Source organism: Carcharhinus amblyrhynchos, chromosome 2 (genome assembly GCF_965287045.1).
Source record: "Carcharhinus amblyrhynchos chromosome 2, sCarAmb.v2.hapA, whole genome shotgun sequence".
In the NCBI taxonomy this organism is placed as follows: domain Eukaryota; kingdom Metazoa; phylum Chordata; class Chondrichthyes; order Carcharhiniformes; family Carcharhinidae; genus Carcharhinus; species Carcharhinus amblyrhynchos.
The window spans coordinates 144,819,078-144,841,578 of record NC_137325.1 but is presented as its reverse complement, the minus strand read 5'-3'; positions in this window follow the sequence as shown (position 1 = coordinate 144,841,578).

Genomic DNA, 22,501 nt, shown 5'->3' with positions numbered 1-22,501 from the left:
CACAGTCAGGTTTGATTAGATTGATAGACAAAAAAATCATATGAGTAAGTGGAGCTGGCCTTGCAGGGAGAAAAAACAGACAGTGCTCACTCATTCTTTTTTCCTAAAAATTGAGGTCTGGGAATCCTGTGTGACATTCCAACTAATTCTAAAGATGAATTTACATCTATGGGGATATTGCTTAAATTGGAACTAATCAAAGTAGCCAGTAGTTGAGAATTATACTTTGTCATGTTTAAGTATTTCAATTGGTAAAAATTATGCTGATTATTTTTATTATATTTTAACTGTATTATCAAATTAAGTTTATTTTGATAAAAGCTTTCTATTGTCTCCTCCCTACTTCATTCTCTTGCCAGTATTTCATAGAACCCTTACTGTGCAAAAGGAGGCCATTTGGCTCATCAAACTGCACAACAACAACCCCATCCAGACCCCATTCCTGTAATCTTACATATCTACAATATTAATCCCCCTGACACTAAGGGACAACTTATCAACCTAACCTGCACACCTTGGGACACTGAAGGACAATTTATCATGGCCAATCCACTTAACTTGCACATCTTTGGACTGTGAGAGGAAATCAGAGCCTCCGAAGGAAACCTACACAGACGGGGGAGAACATGCGAACTCCACACAGACAGTGACCCGGGCCGGGAATCAAACTAGGGTTCCTGGCACTGAGAGGCAGCAGTGCTAACCACTGTGCCACCGTGCCATGCAAGATTCTCTACAAATTGTGTCCAGTGCTCCATGGAGGAGTTTAATTTAAATTAAATTCCCTATAAAGAGGGGCATCTTGGTAAATAATCTTTTCTTTTTTCAACTTTACTCAATTTCAGTTTAAACTGAATACTCTCAGCCTGACCATCATTTTATTTTATCTTTGTCACCAAATGTAAAGATGCTCATTGACCAGTTCAAGGAAAACACAACTGTTTATTTACAGTTTACAGGGGGTTGTGGGGGGGATATGAAAAAGGGGAGGGGGGTGCTATGCTGCTGGGGTGGGAGGTGAGCAGAGTTCTTTAACCTTCCATCTATCTATTCCCTTTCCCCCCTTCAGATTGACAAGATGGCTTTTGAAATGCAACCAATTGATCTTGCTGTTCTTTGTTGCTGCTGTAGTTGAGGAGAAGGAGCTGGAAGATGAATTGTGGGCAGAGGAAGCCCAGGCCTTACCACTTGCAGGAGGAGAGGGAGTCAGCTATTGGAGGCAGGAAGTGGCTGCCATTCGCCCTGATTAGGGGGCAACAGAAGGAGAGAGTGTAGGCTCTGGCAGTTCCGTACGTGAATATCCTTTGAGCAACTGTTGGACATTGCATGCCACCAATGGCTCTGTCTCCGAAAAGAGACAGTGCAATACCTGTGCCATTTGTTGCAGGACCTTGTACCTCAGGGCATGGGGGGATACCCACACATGGTGGTTATGAAAATGATAGCCACCTTAAACTTTTACGCCACCAGGTCCTTCCAGACTGCCAGTGAGGTTGGTCCCCAACTTCAAATCATCTATGTAAATTGTAAAAAATTGCAGTCCCAACACTAATCCCTGAGGCACACTAATAGTCACTGATTGCCAACCAGAAAAACACCCATTTATCCCCACATTTTGCCTTCTGTTAGTTAACAAATCCACTACCCATATTGACACATTACTCGTAATGGCACGGTGGTACAGTAGATTGCACTGCCGCCTCACAGCACCAGGGACCCGGGTTTGATTCCCGGCTTGGTCACTGTCTGTGTGGAGTCTGCACGTTCTCTCCCGTGTCTGCGTGGGTTTCCTCCGGGTGCTCCGGTTTCCTCACACATTCTAAAAGATGTGCTGGTTAAGTGTATTGACCCAAACAGGTGCCAGAGTGTGGCAAGTATGGGAATTTCACAGTAACTTCATTACAGTGTTAATGTAAGCCTTCCTTGTGATTAATAAATAAACTTTAACTTTTAACACTGTGCACTTCTATCTTATGCAGCAGCCTTTTGTGTGACACCTTGTCGAATTCCTTCCGGAAATCCAGATACACCATTTCTACTGGTTTCCAGTTGTCCACCACACTCGTAATGTCCTCAAAGAATTCCACCGAATTAGTCAAACATGACCCGCCCTTCATGAACCCATGCTGCGTCTTCCCAGCGGGGCAACTTCTATCCAGATGTCTCACCATTTCTTCCTTGATGATAAATTCAAGCATTTTACCCACTACAGAAGTTAAACTATCCGGCCTATAGTTACGTAAGAACATAAGAAGTAGATGCAGGAGTAGGCCATCCAGCCCTTCGAGCCTGCACCACCATTCAATAAGACCATGGCTGATCTGAAGTGGATCAGTTCCAGTTTCCCGCTTTCTCCCCATAACCCTTAATTCCCCTGCCTACCAAAAACCTATCTACCCGTGTCTTAAATATATTTAGTGAGGTAGCCTCCACCGCTTCAACGGGCAGAGAATTCCAGAGATTCACCACCCTTTGAGTGAAGAAGTTCCTCCTCAACTCCATTCTAAACAGTCCCCCCCTTATCTTGAGGCTGTGCCCCCTAGTCCTGTTGTCCTTTCTGAGCAGGAAGAAACTCTCCACCTATCCATCCCCTTCATTATCTTATACATAAGAACATAAGAAATAGGAGCAGGAGTAGGCCATCCAGCCCTTCGAGCCTGCCCCACCATTCAATAAGATCATGGCTGATCTGTCGCTGCTCAGTTCCACTTTCCTGCCCTCTCCCCATAACCCTTAATCCCCTCTTATCAAAAACCCATCAACCCGCGTCTTAAAAATATTTAGCGAGGCAGCCTCCACCACTTCAACGGGCAGAGAATTCCAGAGATTCACCACCCTTTGAGTGAAGAAGTTCCTCCTCAACTCCGTTCTAAACCGCCCCCCTTTTATCTTGAGGCTGTGCCCCCTAGTCCTACTGTCTTTTTTGAGCGGGAAGAGTCTCTCCACCTCTACCCTATCCATCCCATTCATCATCTTATACGTCTCAATGAGATCTCCCCTCATTCTTCTAAACTCTAACGAGTTCAGACCCAGTCTATTTAATCTCTCTTCATAGTCCAACCCCCTCACCTCCGGTATCAGCCTAGTATTACCCATTCTCTTGTCTATCTTTTTTAAACAGCGGCGTCATATTTGCTGTTTTCTAATCTGCCAAAATCATTCGAGAGTCCAGCAAATTTTGGTAAATTACCATGAGTGCATTTGCTATTTCCCTCACCATCCCTTTTAGTACCCTGGGTACTAAAAGTAAGAGTAAGCTAGCGGGAACATAAAAACCGATTGTGAAAGTTTCTGTAGATATGTAAAGAGAAAAAGATTGACAAAAATAAATGTAGACCCCTTACAGTCAGAAATGGGAAAATTCATAACAGGGAATAAAGAAATTTCCGAGGAATTAAATTTGTACTTTGCTTCAGTCTTCACAGAGGAAGATATGAATAACGTACCAGAAGTTTTGACAGAAACAAGTTTTAGTGAGGTGATCATGGAAACCAACATTAGTAGAGAAATGGTTTTGGAGAAATTGATGTGATTGAAGATGGATAAATTTCCAGGTCTTGATGATTTTCATCCCAGAGTACTTAAGGAAATTCTTTGGATTCTGGACTGGTTCCTACTAGTTCCACTGATCAAAAAGGGAGGTAGACAGAAAACAGGAATCTATAGACCAGTGAGCCTAATAATTGATACTGCTACAGTCCATTATAAAGGATCTCATAACTCAGCATTTGGAAGGCAGTGGTATAATTAGACAAAGTCAACATGGATTTACAAAAGGGAAATCATGCTTGACGAATCTATTGGAATTCTTTGAGGATGTAACTAGTGGAGTTAACTGAGAAGAATCAGCGAACGTGGTTTATTTAAATTTTCAGAAGGCTTTCAACAAGGTCTCACATAACAGACTATTATATAGAGTTAAAGCACATGGGATTGCAGGTAATGTCTTGAGATGGACAGAACATAGAACATAGAACATTACAGCGCAGAACAGGCCCTTCGGCCCACGATGTTGCGCCGACCAGTTAAAAAAACAATGACCCTCTAACCTAAACCAATCCCTTTTCGTCCATAAACCTATCCATGGATCTCTTAAACGCCCCCAAACTAGGCGCATTTACAACCGCAGCAGGCAGGGCATTCCAATCCCTCACCACCCTCTGGGTAAAGAACCTACCCCTGACATCCGTCCTATAACTACCACCCCTTAATTTAAAGCCATGCCCCCTCGTGCTAGCTTTCTCCATCCGAGAAAAAAGGCTATCACTGTCCACCCTATCTAAACCTCTAATCATCTTATATGTTTCAATAAGATCCCCTCTTAGCCGCCTTCTTTCCAGCGAAAACAACCCCAAATCCCTCAGTCTCTCCTCATAGGACCTCCCCTCCATACCAGGCAACATCCTGGTAAACCTCCTCTGCACCCTCTCCAAAGCCTCCACATCCTTCCTGTAATGTGGGGACCAGAACTGCACACACTACTCCAAGTGCGGCCGCACCAGAGTTGTGTACATTTGCAACATGACGCTGCGACTCCTAAATTCAATCCCCCTACCAATAAATGCCAAGACACCGTATGCCTTCTTAACAACCCTATCTATTTGATTCCCATGATGGTTAGCAGATAGAAAGCAAAGCATTGGCATAAATGAGTCTTTTCCTGATAGGCCGTCAGTGACTCGTGGAATTCTGCAGGGATCTGTGCTAGAACCCCAACTGTTCACATTAGATATTGATAATTTGGAAGAGAGGACTAAATGTTTTATCTCGGAATTTCAAATGATACAAAATTGGGGGAGGCTGAGTTGTGAGGCTGGTGCAGAGATGTTTCAGCATAGAACATAGAACATAGAACACTACAGCACAAACAGGCCCTTCGGCCCACGAGTTGCGCCGATCACATCAACACCTATCTATAACCCCCAATCCCATAAAACCCCATATACTCATCCAGAAGTCTTTTAAAAGACCCCAGCAAGTTCGCCTCTACCACCACTGACGGCAGCCGATTCCACTCACTCACCACCCTCTGAGTGAAAAACTTACCCCTAACATCACTTCTGTACTTGCCTCCCCGCACCTTAAATCTGTGTCCTCTCGTAGCGACCATTTCAACCCGGGGAAATAGCCTCTGAGAATCCACCCTATCCATTCCTCTCAACATTTTATAAACCTCTATCAGGTCGCCTCTCAACCTTCGTCTCTCCAGGGAAAAGAGACCCAGCTCCCTCAACCTAACTTCATAAGGCATGCCTCCCAGTTCAGGCAACATCCTTGTAAATCTCCTCTGTACCCTTTCAATAGCTTCTATGTCTTTCCGAGAGTGAGGCGACCAGAACTGCGCACAGTACTCCAAATGAGGCCTGACAAGGGTCTTATACAGTTGCAGCATTACCTCCCGACTCCTAAACTCAATCCCTCGATTAATGAAGGCCAGTACACCATACGCCTTCTTGACCACCTCTTCCACCTGCGAGGCCGATTTAAGAGTCCTGTGGACCCGGACCCCAAGATCCTTCTGCTCTTCAACATTACTAAGAATCCTGCCCTTGATAGTGTACTCGTTCATCCCGTTGGTTCTGCCAAAATGGACGACTACACATTTATCCGCGTTGAAGTCCATCTGCCACTTCTCCGCCCAGTCCTGCATCCTATTTATGTCCTGCTTCAACTTTTGACATCCTTCCAGACCATCCACAACACCACCGACCTTCGTGTCATCAGCGAACTTACTTACCCATCCCTCCACTTCCTCATCCAGGTCATTTATGAAAATGACAAACAGCAAGGGTCCTAGAACAGATCCCTGGGGCACTCCACTGGTGACTGACCTCCATTCAGAAAAAGACCCATCCACAACCACTCTCTGCCTTCTGCAGGCAAGCCAGTTCTGGATCCACAAGGCCAAAGGCCCTTGGATCCCATGCCCTCTCACCTTCTCAAGAAGGTGAGAGGGCATGATTTGGACAGGCTGAGTGTATGGGCATCTGTATGGCAGGTGCAGTATAATGTGGATAAATGTGAGGCTATACACTTTGGTAGCAATAATAGAAAGACAGCATGTTACTTGAATGGGTGTAAATTGAGAAAGTGAGACCTTGGAGTCTAGATGCATCAGTCGGTGAAAGTAAGCGCGCAGGTACAACAGGCAGTAAAGAAGGCAGTAAAGTGTATTTATTAGTCGCAAATAGGCTTACATTAGCACTGCAATGAAGTTACTGTGAAAATAATGAAGTGAGTTGGCCTCCATAGCAAGAGGATTTGAGAATAATAATAGGAATGTTTTACTGCAGTTTATAGGGAATTTGGTGAGGCCACACCTTGAGTACTTTATGTACTTTTGGTCTCCTAATCTGAGGAAGGATATCCTTGCTATGGAATAAGTACAGCGAAGGTTTACCAGGCTAATTCCTGGGATGGCAGGTCTGTGATTTGAGGAGAGACTAAATTGGTTAGGATTATATTCACTGGAGTTTAGAAGAATGACAGAGGATCTCATTGAAACTTATAAAATTCTACAAGGGTTAGACAGGGCAGATTCAGAAAGAATGTTCCCAATGGTGGGGGAGTTCAGAACTAGGGATCATAGTTTGAAGATAAGGGGTAAATCTTTTAGAACTGAGGTGAGGAGAAAGTTCTTCACCTAGAGGGGGATGAATATATGGAATTCACTACCACACAAAGTAGTTGAGACCGAAACGTTGTGTGATTTCAGGACAAAATTAGATATAGCTCTTGGGCTAAAGGGATCAAGAGATATGGGGGAAGGAAGGATCAGGATATTGAACTTAATGATCAGCCATGATCAAAATGAATGGTGGAGCAGACTCAAAAGGAGCCAAATTGCCTACTCCTGCTTCTAGTTTCTATATTTCTACATTTTTATGTAATTATCAAATGTCCTTGTGAATCTGCCTCCACCACACTTCCAAGCAGTGCATTCCAGATTTGAACCACTCATTTGAAAAACATTTTCACACTTCACGATTGCTTCTATTTAAAATCACCTTTAACCTGTATCCTCTCCTTCCTTATTCTTTCTGAGGAGGAACAGTTTATCCCTATCTGCTCTGACTCTGTCTATGCCCTTACAATTTTGAATCTCCTCCAGCCTTCTTCCATGGAGAACAATCTGAAATTCTCTAATCTATCCTCATAACTAAAGTTTCTCACCTCTGTAATCAGTCTTCTTAACCTATTCTGCACTCTCTCCAATGCAGAACTTTACACAATATTCCAGCTGAGCTCTAACTAGCATCTTGTACAAGTTCAGAATAATCTCCTTAGTCTATGTCCCTAACAGATAAACCCTAAAATACTATATGTTTTATAAACTGCTCTCTCTCCCTCTCCTGCCACCTTTAATGATCTCTGCACAAATACACCCAACCTTCTCTACTCCTGCAACCTTTAAGAATTTTATCCCTTATTTCATATCTGCTGGAATTTTCTCAAGAAATGACTAATGGGGAAATTCTCTCGCCTTCAGCCGCGCGTTTCTCAGCAGCATGCTATTCACTGGCAGTGGGATTCTCTCGCCCAGCTGCTGTCAATGAGATTTCCCACTGATGTCACCCCACACTGTCGTGTAACCCACAGGAGGGGTTGCACTACCAGTGAGACCAGAGAATCCCACCAGCGTAAACAGCCAGAGAACTCCCCCCCCCCAGGTGTCATAACGCCGAGAAAAGTGGACTGCAATCATCCTACACTTGGTCATTTTTTTGAGATTGTGGAGAGTTGCATGCCAGTTTTGGGAGGGATGGGGCCTAAACATGCTGGTGAGCTCAGCTATGAAGTGATGAGGTGCCATTTTGAAGGAGCACTCCAATGTCACAGTGCACTTGGAGACCCGCTCCCTCTCTCCACAGACATTGGCACACACCCTTCTCATCAGTGGCATGTCTCCCCACCCACTCCCCAACATGGACTGCCAATATCAGGGCATAGGGGAACTCCCAATGGGCCCCTTCAAGATCCCTGACATGCTCCCTTCATGCCCCACCCCTTCATGTTCCCTTCACAACCACCCCCATCATAGCAGCCCCCCTATTATAGTCCCCCCTATCATTGCCCCCATTATAGCCTCCACTCAGGTCCCAAGCCAACTCAGGTCCCACCTCGACTCACGTCCTACCTTCTTGGCACTACCCCAGTTGGGCACTGCCAGTGTACCATGAGGGCAAGGCCCAGACAAATCCCCGACCACCCGGGGCTTCAATGGCCTCTGATTCACATCTGGTATCCCTCCGTGAGGGGAAACCAGCAGTGATTCTCACCCGGTTTACACTGAACCTGAGGGTCAGAGGATCCGAATCTGAGAGGATCCAGAGTTGAACAAGTAAGCATATTTAAATGCTACTTTAGAAATGCTAATCCACCTCAGAGCAAGATCCGGTTTGTGCCAGTAGATAATTGCAAAGCATTTGGCTCCAGCTCAAAACGTTTTTTAGGCCCGGACACAATTTTCCAGGATTGGCGTAATCTACACCAGGCTGCAAGGCCGGAAAGTTGTCCCCATTGTCTCTATTCAACTGAATTTAAATTCCCCAGTTGCTCTGTGTAGATGTAAACTCATGTCTTCAGAATTGTTTCCAGATCTCAAGATTACTAGTACCTGCAGCATAATTAACGTAATGAACAAATACTATATATGTGGAACGGTTGAGGACTCTGGGTCTGTACTCGTTGGAGTTTAGAAGGATGAGGGGGAATCTTCTTGAAACTTACAGGATACTGTGAGGCCTGGATAGAGTGGATGTGGAGGGGATGTTTCCACTAGTAGAAAAAACTAGAACCAGAGGGCACAACCTCAGGCTAAAGGGACAATCCTTTAAAACACAGATGAGAAGGAATTTCTTCAGCCAGAGAGTGGTGAATCTATGGAACTCTTTGCCGCAGAAGGCTGTGGAGGCCAGGTCATTGAGTGTCCTTAAGACAGAGATAGATAGATTCTTGATCAGTAAGGGGATGAGGGGTTATGGGGAAAAGGCAGGAGAATGGGGATGAGAAAAATATCAGCCATGATTGAATGGCAAAGCAGACTCGATGGGCCGAGTGGCCAAATTCTGCTCCTATGTCTTATGGACTTATGGTCTTATAACTAATTAATGTATTTGAGCAGAATAATCCTTTGTGGTGAATTTCGACGACAGCCAGAATGCATTGTGAAAGGGATTATGCCTGAGTGGAAAATCTATATGCTATATTTAAGCTATTTTAACACAAATTTAATTTATATTTTCATGAAAATTAGTAATTAAACAAGTACGGTTAATTTGATGATGTCACAAATAATCTGACTGCATCACTCATTTTCTTATATGTCATAAAGCTTTTTAAAGATGACACCTTGAGGATTGGGCTCAGACCTTGGGCAAATCCATCAATAGCAAAACACATTATTAGCCAGAGGAGGAGGAAGATATGGAGAACAATGGAGACGCATGCCCTGTTGAAAATGGTGCAGGTGAATGCCTGAAAGAATTTTCATTATTTATCTCCAATATGCCCCATTGCCTCCTTTCCTTCATTCAAAAGCCAAAAACCTGCCTTTTCACCTTCATCTTAAATCTACTTCTTTAATTTCCTCTGCTTTTTGCTTCCCTGACATTTAAATGCGCTGAAGGAGAGGTTGGTGTTGACAGAAGTATCTGAGTGCCATTATTCTCTTTGGACCTCTAGGTCTTGTTCCACTTTTGTATTCTGCTTTAAAAACTAGAAACTATGTCTGGGTGTTCCAATCGCTCCATTTTACAGGCACGGTTTGTGTCGGAGGCAGAGGTCCCTTCACCAAAATCCCTTTATTTACTAACAGTGGCACACAGAGTGCTAGCAATTAGCAGTCTACCTCCGAGGTGTCAGAGGGACTGACACTCCCTGTTAAGTACAAGCCAAAGACTCCCTGATTGGCTCATCAATTTGATCCTTAATCAGGGACTTCATATTCAAATAGACCAACATCAATGGCCTGATTGAAGTTATTGTAATATGGGACTAAGAAGATCCAATTTTAGAGATCAATCATTTGCATCAAAACGTCACTTTATATTGGATCAGACCATTTTTTCAGATATTCCTGGTGGCCATCTAAAATAGGCATTAAGTCCCAAAAGGAGAAATTTGCCTATTCTAGGGCACCTTTGAGAAATTGGATATTGAAGAGTAGAAAAGGAACTACGACTGCTCAAATGCGGCTTCCTCAGTAACCATTGTGTCTTGTATTCTGTCTGCTACCACCAATTGTGCTTTCTCTCACTCTATGACAAGTGAGATAACTGATCCAAAATTCATCTTTATAATTCACTTCATTATTTTGTTCTCTCATGGGAGTGAGGGTTGCAGACTAGACAAGAAAATGTTGTTCATCCCAAATGACTTTTGGGAAGATTCTGAACCACCGCACTCCATGGTGGTGAAGGAAACACCAGGTTAAGCAGGGAGTTATAGGATTTCGATCCATCAACAGCGAAGGTAAATTAGAGATATGATTTTAAAAAGATTGGCAGTTTGCCCAGATAATGCTAATTAGTCTTAAGGTTTGACTTCAAGCTCGTGTCAGGGTGGACACACAGCACACAATGGTCATATTTCAAAAATGGGCCATTGCTAATTTCTGCAACATACAGATCTGTAAATCAGGGTGACCTTCATTTCTTCCCCCATGTCCCCCAACTTCACACCCCTCCCAACCCTGTGCACTTGCGTCCCACAGAACACAGAGGCAAAGCCACAAAAAATAAACAAATTGACCACTTTAGTGCTTTTTAACTTGTAAGGACACACCTTTATTAATTATTGCTGAAAAGAAATCCAAGCTTACCTCTTATTAGAATGACAGTAATGATGGTCAATATTGCGATGTGAGTCTTGAGGCGAACAAACATGGAAATTGCTGATGAGCACTGAGATGGAAAAATCAGCCAATGATGTCACAGGCCAGTGCAGGAGCCAGCCTAATGCAAAAGCAAATACTCCAATCAGCAAGAAGCATATGTTGCCATTCATTATGTTTTAGAGTCTCATTCAGTTTCTAAAATGAAATTTAACTTTGTTTGTTCCTCTCACAAAATTAATGAAGCTCCTGCTGTAAATTCATGTGAGTAGAATGTCCAGTGAATCCAAGTCCAATATCAATGACTTTGTCTGTAGGATTCCGTTCTTGGTCCTAGAAGATAAATTAGATCAGGGACTAAAGGCCAGTCTTGAAAACGGTGGCATTTAGAACTACTGTCACATGACTAGCTGCAGCCATGACATCAAACCAGCAATGGTACATTTTGGAAAAATAGAATTTAAACAAGAAAATGTAGAAGAGGAACAGTTAATAACTCAGCCAAGTTCAATTTCCCATCACCAGAAACCATTTATTGGAAACCAAAGGAAGAACCCTGGTGCGGTTCTGGTTCTGGTGCGGCTGCTCTTGGAGTATTGCGTACAGTTCTGGTCACCGCATTATAAGAAAGATGTGGAAGCATTGGAAAGGGTGCAGAGGATGTTGCCTGGTATGGTAGAAAAGTCTTATGAGGAAAGGCTGAGGGACTTGAGGTTATTTTCGTTCGAGAAAAGGTTAAGAGGTGACCTAACTGAGGCATATAAGATGATCAGAGGGTTAGATAGGGTAGACAGTGAGGGCCTTTTTCCTCAGGTGGTGATGGCTAACACGAGGGGACATAGCTTTAAACTGAGGGGTGATAGTTATAGGATGGATTTCAGAGGTAGGTTCTTTACTCAGAGGGTAGTAAGGGCATGGAATGCCCTGCCTGCAGCAGTTGTGGACTTGCCAACTTTAAGGGCGTTCAAATGGTCAGTGGATAGGCATATGGATAACATTGGAATAGTTTAGGTTAGAGGGTTATTAGATTCGTTCCACTGGTCGGCGCAACACCGAGGGAAGAAGGGCCTGTACTGCGCTGTAATGTTCTATGTTCTATGCTAACCACACCCACAACTTACAGCAAGCAAGTCTATACCAGGGGGACCTACAACAACTGTTCAGGTTTTAGCTTCTCACTGCTCACGTCCCATGGGGCAAGCCTCCGTGCGCTTAATAAGTGAGTTCATACTCCACAAAGACCACTGGAAGGTCATTCAACAATCCTCCGTGACCCTTGTGGCTGCCATAACATTCCTCCCCCATTAGGTTCATTTCTTCCCTGCACTCCCATTGCGAAAAAGTCCTTTCTGCTACATAGTGGTTGGGCTGCGGTCCGTCAAAGGCAGACCTGGTCAAGAACCAAACCAGGACCTTCCTTTCCAGATGGAGTGATGCAAGGTCATAGATGCGGGTTCCTCCTCAGGTTCTGGGTTTCAGCCCAGATGCCTACTTCATCAGCTTCCATCTTTGACTCTGTACCTTCACTATTGGGAGGTTACTAATGCAACCTTTGAGCTGAGGGCGAACATGAGAAGTGGTCCGCGCCGTGGCCAGTAATGAAGCCTGTTCAGGTGTGGACTCCCTGCCTCTTAGATGGTCCAGATATTTCTTTAAGGTTTTACTTTATTAGATAGTGGCCCCATTTTTTCCATAATGATCCCAAGGACCACATGGGACCATCTCTGAAAATCCTTATGTGAACCAGATCACCCAATATAAATGTTTTCTCAGTCCTAGCAGAATTATGATTTTTTTTCCTAATTTTCTTATTGGAGTTCCACTTTCCTGTCAGATTTGGGAACAGGAAGCTCAATCTGGTACATAGCCTCCATCCCATTAACACTTCTGTGGGGCAACTCCTGTTGTTGTGTGCGGCATTGTCCTATAGTCAAACAGAAATTGTGCCAATTTGGTCTCCATGGATGTTTTTTCATGCTAGTTTTGAAGATTCGCCAGTTCCGCCAGAGCGGCGTGGTGGCAGAGTGGTTAGAGCTGTTGCCTCAATGCCAAGGACCCGGGTTCGATTCCCAGCTTGGGTCAATGTCTGTGTGAATTCTGCACGTTCTCCCTGTGTCTGCGTGGGTTTCCTTCGGATGCTCCAGTTTCCTTCCACGGTCCAAAGATGTGCAGGTATCTCCTTCATTTTGTTGACATTGAGGGAGAGATTATTGTCATCACACCAGTTCATCAGATTCTCTAATTTCTGTACTCTGTGTCGTCATTGTTTGAGATCTGACCCACTACAGTGGTGTCATCAGCAAACTTGAAAATTGAGTTGTCAGGGAATTTGGCATGTATAAGGGATATACTAGGGGCCAAGGACACAGCTTTGTGGGGTACTGGCATTAAGGATGATCATGGAGAGATGTTGTTGCCTATCCTTATTGATCGTGGTCTGTGGGTTAGGAAGATCAGGATCCAGTCACAAAGATAGGAGTCGAGGCCCAGACCATGGAGTTTGGAGATGAGTTTTGTGGGAATAATGGTGTTGAAAGCTGAGCTGTAATCAATAAATAGGAGTCTGACATAGATGTCCTTGTTATCTAGGTGTTCCAGGGTTGAGAGCAGGGGCAGAGAGATAGCGACCTGTTGCAGCAATAGGCGAACTGTAGTGGATCCAGGTAATCCGGGAGGCTGGAATTGATTTGTGCCATGGCTAGCCTTTTGAAGTACTTCATAATGATGGATGTCAGAGCCACCGAGTCATTAAGGCACACTACTTGGCTTTTCTTTGGTACCCGGATGATGGTCTTACGTTCTTATGGTCATCTTCTTGAAGCAGATAGGGACTACAGATTGTTGCAAAGAGAGGTTGAAGATGTCTGTGAATATACCACCCCCCAGCTAATCCATGCAGGATCTAACTGCACGTCCGGGTGCCCCATCCGGCCCATTCGCTTTCCGTGGTGAGAAAGCTGCTCTGACACACGCAATGGTGACCTCAAATACAGGATCATCTGAGACGTCCAGGGTGGAGGGCATGCTCTCACTGATCTCTTACTCAAAACGGGCATAGAACGCATTGAGCTCATCAGGGAGGGGTGCATTGGAGCCAGCGATTGTACATAAGAACATAAGAAATAGGAGCAGGAGCAGGCCATCTAGCCCTTCGAGCCTGCCCCGCCATTCAATAAGATCACGGCTGATCTGTCGTGGCTCAGTTATCTTGTAGTCTGTTCTGTCTTGCAGATCTCACCATAGTCAGCGGGAGTCTGTGTGGCTAGCCTGGGACTCTAGCTTGGTCTGGTATTGTATTTTTGGCATCTTTAATGCATCTCAGATCACATCTGGCTTTCTTGTACAGGTCAGGGTCACCTGACTTGAACGCCTCAGATCTGGACTGCAGCAAGCAGTGGATACACATTTACCAATGAAGTTAGTTACAGGCTGGCTGCATAATTTTTAAATATTGATCAGTCCACTGACTCCAAGCAGCCCCTTAGGAGATCATCCGATTCCTCAGACCAACATTGCATGACTTTCTTTGACAGATTCTCCTGATTTTTGCTTGTAAGCTGGAGCAGAAGCACAGCCTTGTGGTCTGATTTGCTGAAGTGTGGGCGGGCAATAGAGAGGTTGGCAGGTACTGAGTGGTCCAGGCAGGTACTGTCCCTTGCCTTCTTCATCGGCCTGTTCCTAAAATTTCCCCTTGACTGTGCCCTTTGACAGTGCTTGCAATAATCTATTGTCTGCATCTGCACCTCTCTGAAGTATGTTCTCTGACACTCTTAAGAACATAAGAACATAAGAACATAAGAAATAGGAGCAGGAGTAGGCCATCTAGCCCTTCGAGCCTGCCCCGCCATTCAATAAGATCATGGCTGATCTGTTGTGGCTCAGTTCCACTTTCCCGCCCTCTCCCCATAACCCTTAATCCCCTCTCTTATCAAGAACCCATCAACCCGCTTCTTAAAAATATTTAGCGAGGCAGCCTCCACCACTTCAACGGGCAGAGAATTCCAGAGATTCACCACCCTTTGAGTGAAGAAGTTCCTCCTCAACTCCGTTCTAAACTGCCTCCCCTTTATCTTGAGGCTGTGCCCCCTAGTCCTACTGTCTTTTTTGAGCGGGAAGAGTCTCTCCACCTCTATCCTATCCATCCCATTCATCATCTTATACGTCTCAATGAGATCTCCCCTCATTCTTCTAAACTCTAACGAGTACAAGCCTAGTTTATTCAGCCTCTCCTCATAGCTCAATCCCCTCAACTCCGGTATCAGCCTAGTAAACCTCCTCTGCACTCCCTCCAGGGCCAAAATATCCTTGCGCAGGTGCGGCGCCCAAAACTGCACACAGTACTCCAGCTGCGGCCTCACCAATGCCCTATACAGCTGCAGCAAGACCTCCCTACTTTTATATTCAATCCCCCTCGCTATGAAGGCCAGCATCCCATTCGCCTTCCTGACCACCTGCTGCACCTGCACGCTGGGTTTTTGCGACTCATGCACAAGGACCCTGAGGTCCCTCTGCACCGTCGCCTGCTGCAGTTTTTCGCCACGTAAGTAATAGTCCTTCCTACCATTCTTCCTACCAAAGTGGACCACCTCACACTTGCCAACATTAAATTCCATTTGCCATTTCCTGGCCCATTCGCCCTCTTGGGGTTGTCACTGCCATTCCTTGACTGGCTGGAGCTCCAATATTATAAGGGTTCCTTTAACACTTGGTTTACACAAGTGCTCTCTATTGAGGACTAATTACATGATGCTCCTCCCCTCAGTTGGGAGGATATTGTTGCTTGACGCCCTGTAATAAGTTTTTGGAGGTAGAAATCCCTTCACCAAATTCCCTTTATTTACAAGCTCGAACAGCAGTACACAGAGTGCTAGTAGTTAGGAGTCCATCTCCGGGGGTGTCAGAGGAACTGACGTACTCCCCGTTTTCCACCATCCGCACTCCCCCTCCCCAAGATTAGGCAATAGCAGGCTCAGCCTGGTGCAGGCTGCAGAGCTGGGCTGAGAGGTGGCAAATGGAGTTTAATGCAGAAAAGTGTGAGGTGATTCACTTTGGTAAGAGTAACAGGAGTACAGAATATAGGGCTAATGGAAGGACTCTTGGTAGTGTCGACGAGCAGAGAGATCTCGGTGTACATGTGCATAGATCCCTGAAAGTTGGCACCCAGGTTGATAAGGTTGTTAAGAAGGCATACGGTGTGTTAGTTTTTATTGGTAGAGGGATTGAATTTCAGAGTTGTGAGGTCATGTTGCAACTGTACAAAACTCTGGTGTGGCTGCACTTGGAGTATTGCGTACAGTTCTGGTTGCCGTATTATAAGAAGGATGTGGAGGCATTGGAAAGGGCGCAGAGGAGGTTTACCAGGATGTTGCCTGGTGTGGTGGGAAGGTCTTATGAGGAAAGGCTGAGGGACTTGAGGTTGTTTTCGTTAGAAGAAGGTTAAGAGGTGACCTAATTGAGGCATACAAGATAATCAGAGGGTTAGATAGGGTGGATACTGAGAACCTTTTTCCTCGGATGGTGATGGCTAACACGAGGGGACATAGCTTTAAATTGAGGGGTGGTAATTATAGGATGGATGTCAGAGGTAGGTTCTTTACTCAGAGGGTAGTAAGGGCATGGAATGCCCTGCCTGCAGCAGTTGTGGACTCGCCCGCTTTAAGGGTGTTCAAATGGTCAGTGAATAGGCATATGGATAACATTGGAATAGTTTAGGTTAGAGGGTCATTAGATTGGTTCCACTGGTCGGCGCAACATCGAGGGCCGAAGGGCCTGTACTGTGCTGTAATGTTATATGTTCTGTGGTCTATGGTGCAGATTCGTCTGCCCATAAGTAGTTCCACCGGAGCTATTCCTGTGGTGGCGTGTGCTCATAGTTAGGAGTCTATCTCCGAGGGTGTCAGAGGAATTGAGTTTAAGAGCCGTGGGGGTTATGCTGCAACTGTACAGGACCTTGGTGAGACCACATTTGGAATACTGTGTACAGTTCTGGTCACCTCATTATAAGAAGGATGTAGAAGCATTGGAGTGAGTGCAGAGGAGATTTATCAGGATGCTGCCTGGTTTGAAGGGTAGGTCTTATGAGGAAAGCTTGAGGGAGCTAGGGCTTTTCTCTTTAAAGTGGAGGAGGGTGAGAGGTGACTTAATAGAGGTTTATAAGATGAAGAGGATAGATAAAGTGGATGTAATCAAAAAACTAGTGGAAGAGTTTGGTGTCTATTGACGCCACTGGCTGTTTACTTATCCAGGCTTTTAAAGTTTGGACAGTTTTCTCCGCAAGCCCATTCAATGCTGGAAGATAAAATGCCATTCTTATGCGTTGATTCCCTGTCGAATAGTGAATTCCTGGCTGGTAAAAGCTGATTCCTTGCGCAAGACTAACACGTGTAGAATTCCGTGTGTCGTAAATGAGACACACAGCTTCTCGGTGGCTGTCATTGTGTTTGCCAAATTGTCCTTGTCGAGTCCAAGCATTTTGAGTGGGCGTCTACTATTCGCAAGAACACAAAACCCATAAACTGGCCTGCAAAATCGACATGCTGTAAAAGTTAAACAAAGAAAAAAAATTTAAAAATTACAGCACAGGAACAGGCTCTTCAGCCCTCCAGGTCTGCACCGACCGTGCTGCCACTCTCTGTGTAAAAAATCTTGTACGTCTTTAAACAGGGAGTTTGAGTTTAAGAGCCGTGGGGTTATGCTGCAACTGTACAGGTCTTTGGTGAGACCACATTTGGAATACTGTGTGCAGTTCTGGTCACCTCACTATAAGAAGGATGTAGAAGCATTGGAGAGAGTGCAGAGAGATTTACCAGGATGCTGCCTGGTTTGGAGGGTAGGTCTTATGAGGAAAGGTTGAGGGAGCTAGGGCTTTTCTCTTTAGAGTAGAGGGGGATGAGAGGTGACTTAATAGAGGTTTATAAGGTGATGAAGGGGATAGATAGAGTGGATGTTCAAAGACTATTTCCTCAGGGTGGATGTAGCTGTTACTAAGGGGCATCACTATTAGGTTCATGGTGGGAGATATAGGAGGGATGTCTGAGGTAGGTTCTTTATTCAGAGAGTGGTTGGGGTGTGGAATGGACTGCCTGCTGTGATAGTGGAGTCAGACACTTTAGGAACTTTCAAGTGGTTATTGGATAGGCACATGGAGCACGCCAGAATGATAGGGAATGGGATAGCTTGATCTTGATTTCAGACAAAGCTCAGCACAACATCGAGGGCCGAAGGGCCTATACTGTGCTGTACTGTTCTATGCTCTAAACCTTGCCCCTCGCATCTTAAATCTATGTCCCCTAGTAATTGACTCTTCCACGCTGGGTAAAAGCTTCTGACTATCCACTCTGTCCATGTCTCTCATAATCTTGTAGACTTCTTTCAGGTCTCCCCTCAACCTCCGTCGCTCCAGTGAGAACAAACCAAGTTTTTCCAACCTCTCTTCAAAGCTAATGCCCTCCATACCAGGCAACATCCTGGTAAATCTTTTTTTCTATATCCTCTCCAAAGCCTCTATATCCTTCTGGTAGTGTGGCAACCAGAATTGAACACTATATTCCAAGTGCGGCCTAACTAAGTTTCTATAAAGCTTCAACATGACTTGCCAATTTTTAAACTCAATGCCTCGGCTAATGAAGGCAAGCATGCCGTATGCCTTCTTGATTATCTTCTCCACTTTCTTTGCCACTTTCAGTGACCTGTGTACCTGTAAACACAAGATCCCTTTGCCTATCAATATTCTTAAGGGTTCTGCCATTTACAGTATATTTCCTATCTGTATTAGACCTTCCAAAATGCATTACCTCACATTTGTCCAGATTAAACTCCATCTGTAAACTCCATCTGCTATCTCTCCGCCCAAGTCTCAACCGATCTATATCCTGGTGTATCCTCTGATGGTCCTCATCGCTATCCGCAAATCCACCAACTTTTGTGTCATCTGCAAACTTACTAATCAATCCAGTTACATTTTCCTCCAAATCATCTATACATATTACAAACAGCACTGATCTCTGAGGAACTCCACTTGTCAGAGCCCTCCATTCAGAAACACACCCTTCTGTTGTAGTGGAGAATTTCTTGTTTTTCGAGCTGTGATATTAAAACTTAACAAAGTTTGCTTTGAAAAAACAACTAGCCTTTATTACCACAAAACTGCACGCAGTATATAGCAGAATCTTGGAAACAGACAGCAGTCCCTACAAACTGCTGATTCTATCCCAAGACCGAGCCAACTACAAGAATCAGTTCAATAGTTATATCTTTTTTCTTATCAGCTTACATGACCTCAGGAGTTCAATTAGTAATACAAGCAGTGGTACATCATTAATTGTATTCTGATCTGGTGACCGACACAAAAAATTTATTTAAAGTCTCAGCCATTTCCTCATTACCCACCACTAAATCCCCCCTCTCGTCCTCCAAGGGTCCAACATTCACTCTAGCCAGTCTCTTCTTCTTTATATATTTGTAAAAACTTCTACTGTCATTTTTTATATTTAGAGCTAGTTTAGCTTCATACTCTATTTTTCCTTTCTTTATCACTTTCTTAGTCATTCTTTGTTGTTTTTTAAATCTTTCCCAATCTTCTAATTCCCCACTATTTTTAGCCGCTCTGTACACATTGGCTTTTAATACTCTCCTTTACTTCCTTTGATAACCACGGCTAGTTATTCCTTTTCTTACAGTCCTTCTTTACCATCGGAATATATTAGAGAGACAATATAGACTGGGTCTGTACTCGGAGTTTAGAAGGATGAGGAGGGATCTTATAGAGACGTATAAGATAATGAAAGGGTTGGATAGGGTAGAAGTAGAGAGATCCTTCCCGCTCAGAAAGGATAGCAGGACTAGAGGGCACAGCCTCAAGATAAGGGGGATTGCAGTTTAGATCGGAGTTGAGAAGGAACTTCTTCATTCAAAGGGTGGTGAATCTCTGGAATTCTCTGCCCTTTGAAGTGGTGGGGGCTACCTCGCTAAATATATTTAAGTCACGGGTAGATAGGTTTTTGACAGACAAGGGAATTAAGGGTTATGGGGAGAGAGCGGGAAAGTGGAACTGATCCACTTCAGATCAGCCATGATCTTATTGAATGGCAGGGCAGGCTCGAAGGGCTAGATGGTCTACTCCTGCTCCTATTTCTTATGTTCTTATATTTCTGCTGAGTACCGAAAAAGGTCTCCTTAAAAATCCTCCACTGGTCCTCAGCTGTCCTACCAACCAATCTGCACCCCCAATCTGCATTAGCCGATTCCGCCCTCATCTTATCATACTCCCCTCTGTTCAAACAGAGGACACCGGTTTGGGACCCTACTTTCTCACCCTCCATCTGCATCAAAAATTCAACCATACTATGATCACTCATCCCAAGAGGATCCCTCACAAGAAGATCCCTAATTCTACCTGCCTCGTTACATAGTACCAGATCAAAGGTAACTCGCTCCCTCGTAGATTCCGTTACATACTGTTCAAGGAAACTATCCTGACAGCATTCCAAGAACTCTTTCTCAAGCCCACCACGTCCGACTTGAGTCAACCAACCAATATTCTTGCTACCCTTCTTAAATGAAGGAACAACACTGGCTATTCTCCAATCCTCTGGGACCTCCCCTGTACACACAGTAAAAAGTCTGACAACACCAGACTTTTTACTGTGTTTACGCCAGTCCAACGCCGGCATACCCACATCATGACCTCCCCTGTAGCCAGTGAGGATACAAAGATTTCTCTCAAGGCCCCAGCAATTTCCTCAATTGCCTCTCTCAGTATTTAAGTTTATTTATTAGTGAGAAGTAAGGCTTACATTAACACTGCGATGAAGTTATTGTGGAATTCTCCAGGTTGCCACAGTCCAGCATCTGTGCGGGTCATTGCACCTAACCAGCACTTCTTTCGGAATGTAGGAGGAAACCAGAGCTCCTGGACGAAACCCACACAGACATGGAGACAATGTGCAAATTCCACACAGACAGTGACCCAAGCTGGGAATCGAGCCCAGGTCCCTGGCATTGAAGCAGCAGTGTTAACCACTGTGCTACCATGTCACCCCACTGTCGAATCTGGGGTGGGTACGGTCTGCTGGGGGCAGGGGATCGTCATTGCTCGGGGGTGGAGGGGGGTGCTGGAGATCAGGGCCTTCTGGTCCGGGGGGGGGGGGGGGGGGGGGCAGGGTCGAGGCCAACCCAGGAATGATCGGGTGGGGAGCCGCGATGGGGCTGTGGGGGGTGGACAGCACTGCAGGGGTCCTGGACTGATCAACGATCCAGCTGGGCAGTAAATGGTGAGTCTGACAGCTTGGGGCCACCGCGCATATTCAGAGTCCCGCTGACTTCTGCCTCTCCAGCGTGAATAGGGCCCACCCCTGGAACTTAATGATAATTAACTAGTGGCTTCTGAGGTGCAGAATGTGGAAGATTCAAGTGTGAACTCCCACTGAAAAAACCAGCATGATTTACTCCAGGAGAGGTTCCGGAAGATTGGAGGATTGCTGATGTGGTTCCTATTTTCAAGAAAGGGAACAGAGATAGCCCGGGAAATTACCGACCGGTGAGTCTGACCTCAGTGGTTGGTAAGCTGATGGAGGGGCTTCTGAGGGACAAGATTTACGAGCATTTGGAGAGGTTTGGCATGATCAGAAATAGTCAGCATGGTTTTGTCAAGGGCAGGTCGTGCCTTACGAGCCTAGTTGAGTTCTTCAAAAATGTGACTGAACACATTGACGAAGGAAGTGCAGTGGACGTGGTTCACATGGACTTCAGCAAGGCGTTTGATAAGGTCCCCCATGCAAGACTTCTTAAGAAGGTGAGAGGGCATGGGATCCAAGGGGCTTTGGCCTTGTGGATCCAGAACTGGCTTGCCTGCAGAAGGCAGAGAGTGGTTGTGGATGGGTCTTTTTCTGCACGGAGGTCAGTCACCAGTGGAGTGCCCCAGGGATCCATTCTAGGACCCTTGCTGTTTGTCATTTTCATAAATGACCTGGATGAGGAAGTGGAGGGATGGGTTAGTAAGTTCGCCGATGACACGAAGGTCAGTGGTGTTGTGGATGGTCTGGAAGGATGTCAGAAGTTGCAGCAGGACATAAATAGGATGCAGGACTGGGCGGAGAAGTGGCAGATGGACTTCAACGCGGATAAATGTGTAGTCGTCCATTTTGGCAGGACCAACGGGATGAACGAGTATACTATCAAGGGCAGGAGTCTTAGTAGTGTAGAAGAGCAGAAGGATCTTGGGGTCCGGGTCCATAGGACTCTTAAATCGGCCACGCAGGTGGAGGATGTGGTCAAGAAGGCGTATGGTGTACTGGCCTTCATTAATCGAGGGATTGAGTTTAGGAGTCGGGAGGTAATGCTGCAACTTTATAAGACCCTTGTCAGGCCCCACTTGGAGTACTGTGCGCAGTTCTGGTCGCCTCACTATAGGAAGGACGTAGAAGCTATTGAAAGGGTACAGAGGAGATTTACAAGGATGTTGCCTGGATTGAGAGGCATGCCTTATGAAGATAGGTTGAGGAGCTGGGACTCTTCTCCCTGGAGAGACAAAGGTTGAGAGGCGACTTGATAGAGGTTTATAAAATGTTGAGAGGAATAGATAGGGTGGATTCTCAGAGGCTACTTCCCCGGGTTGAAATGGTCGCTACGAGAGGACACAGATTTAAGGTGCGGGGAGGCAAGTACAGA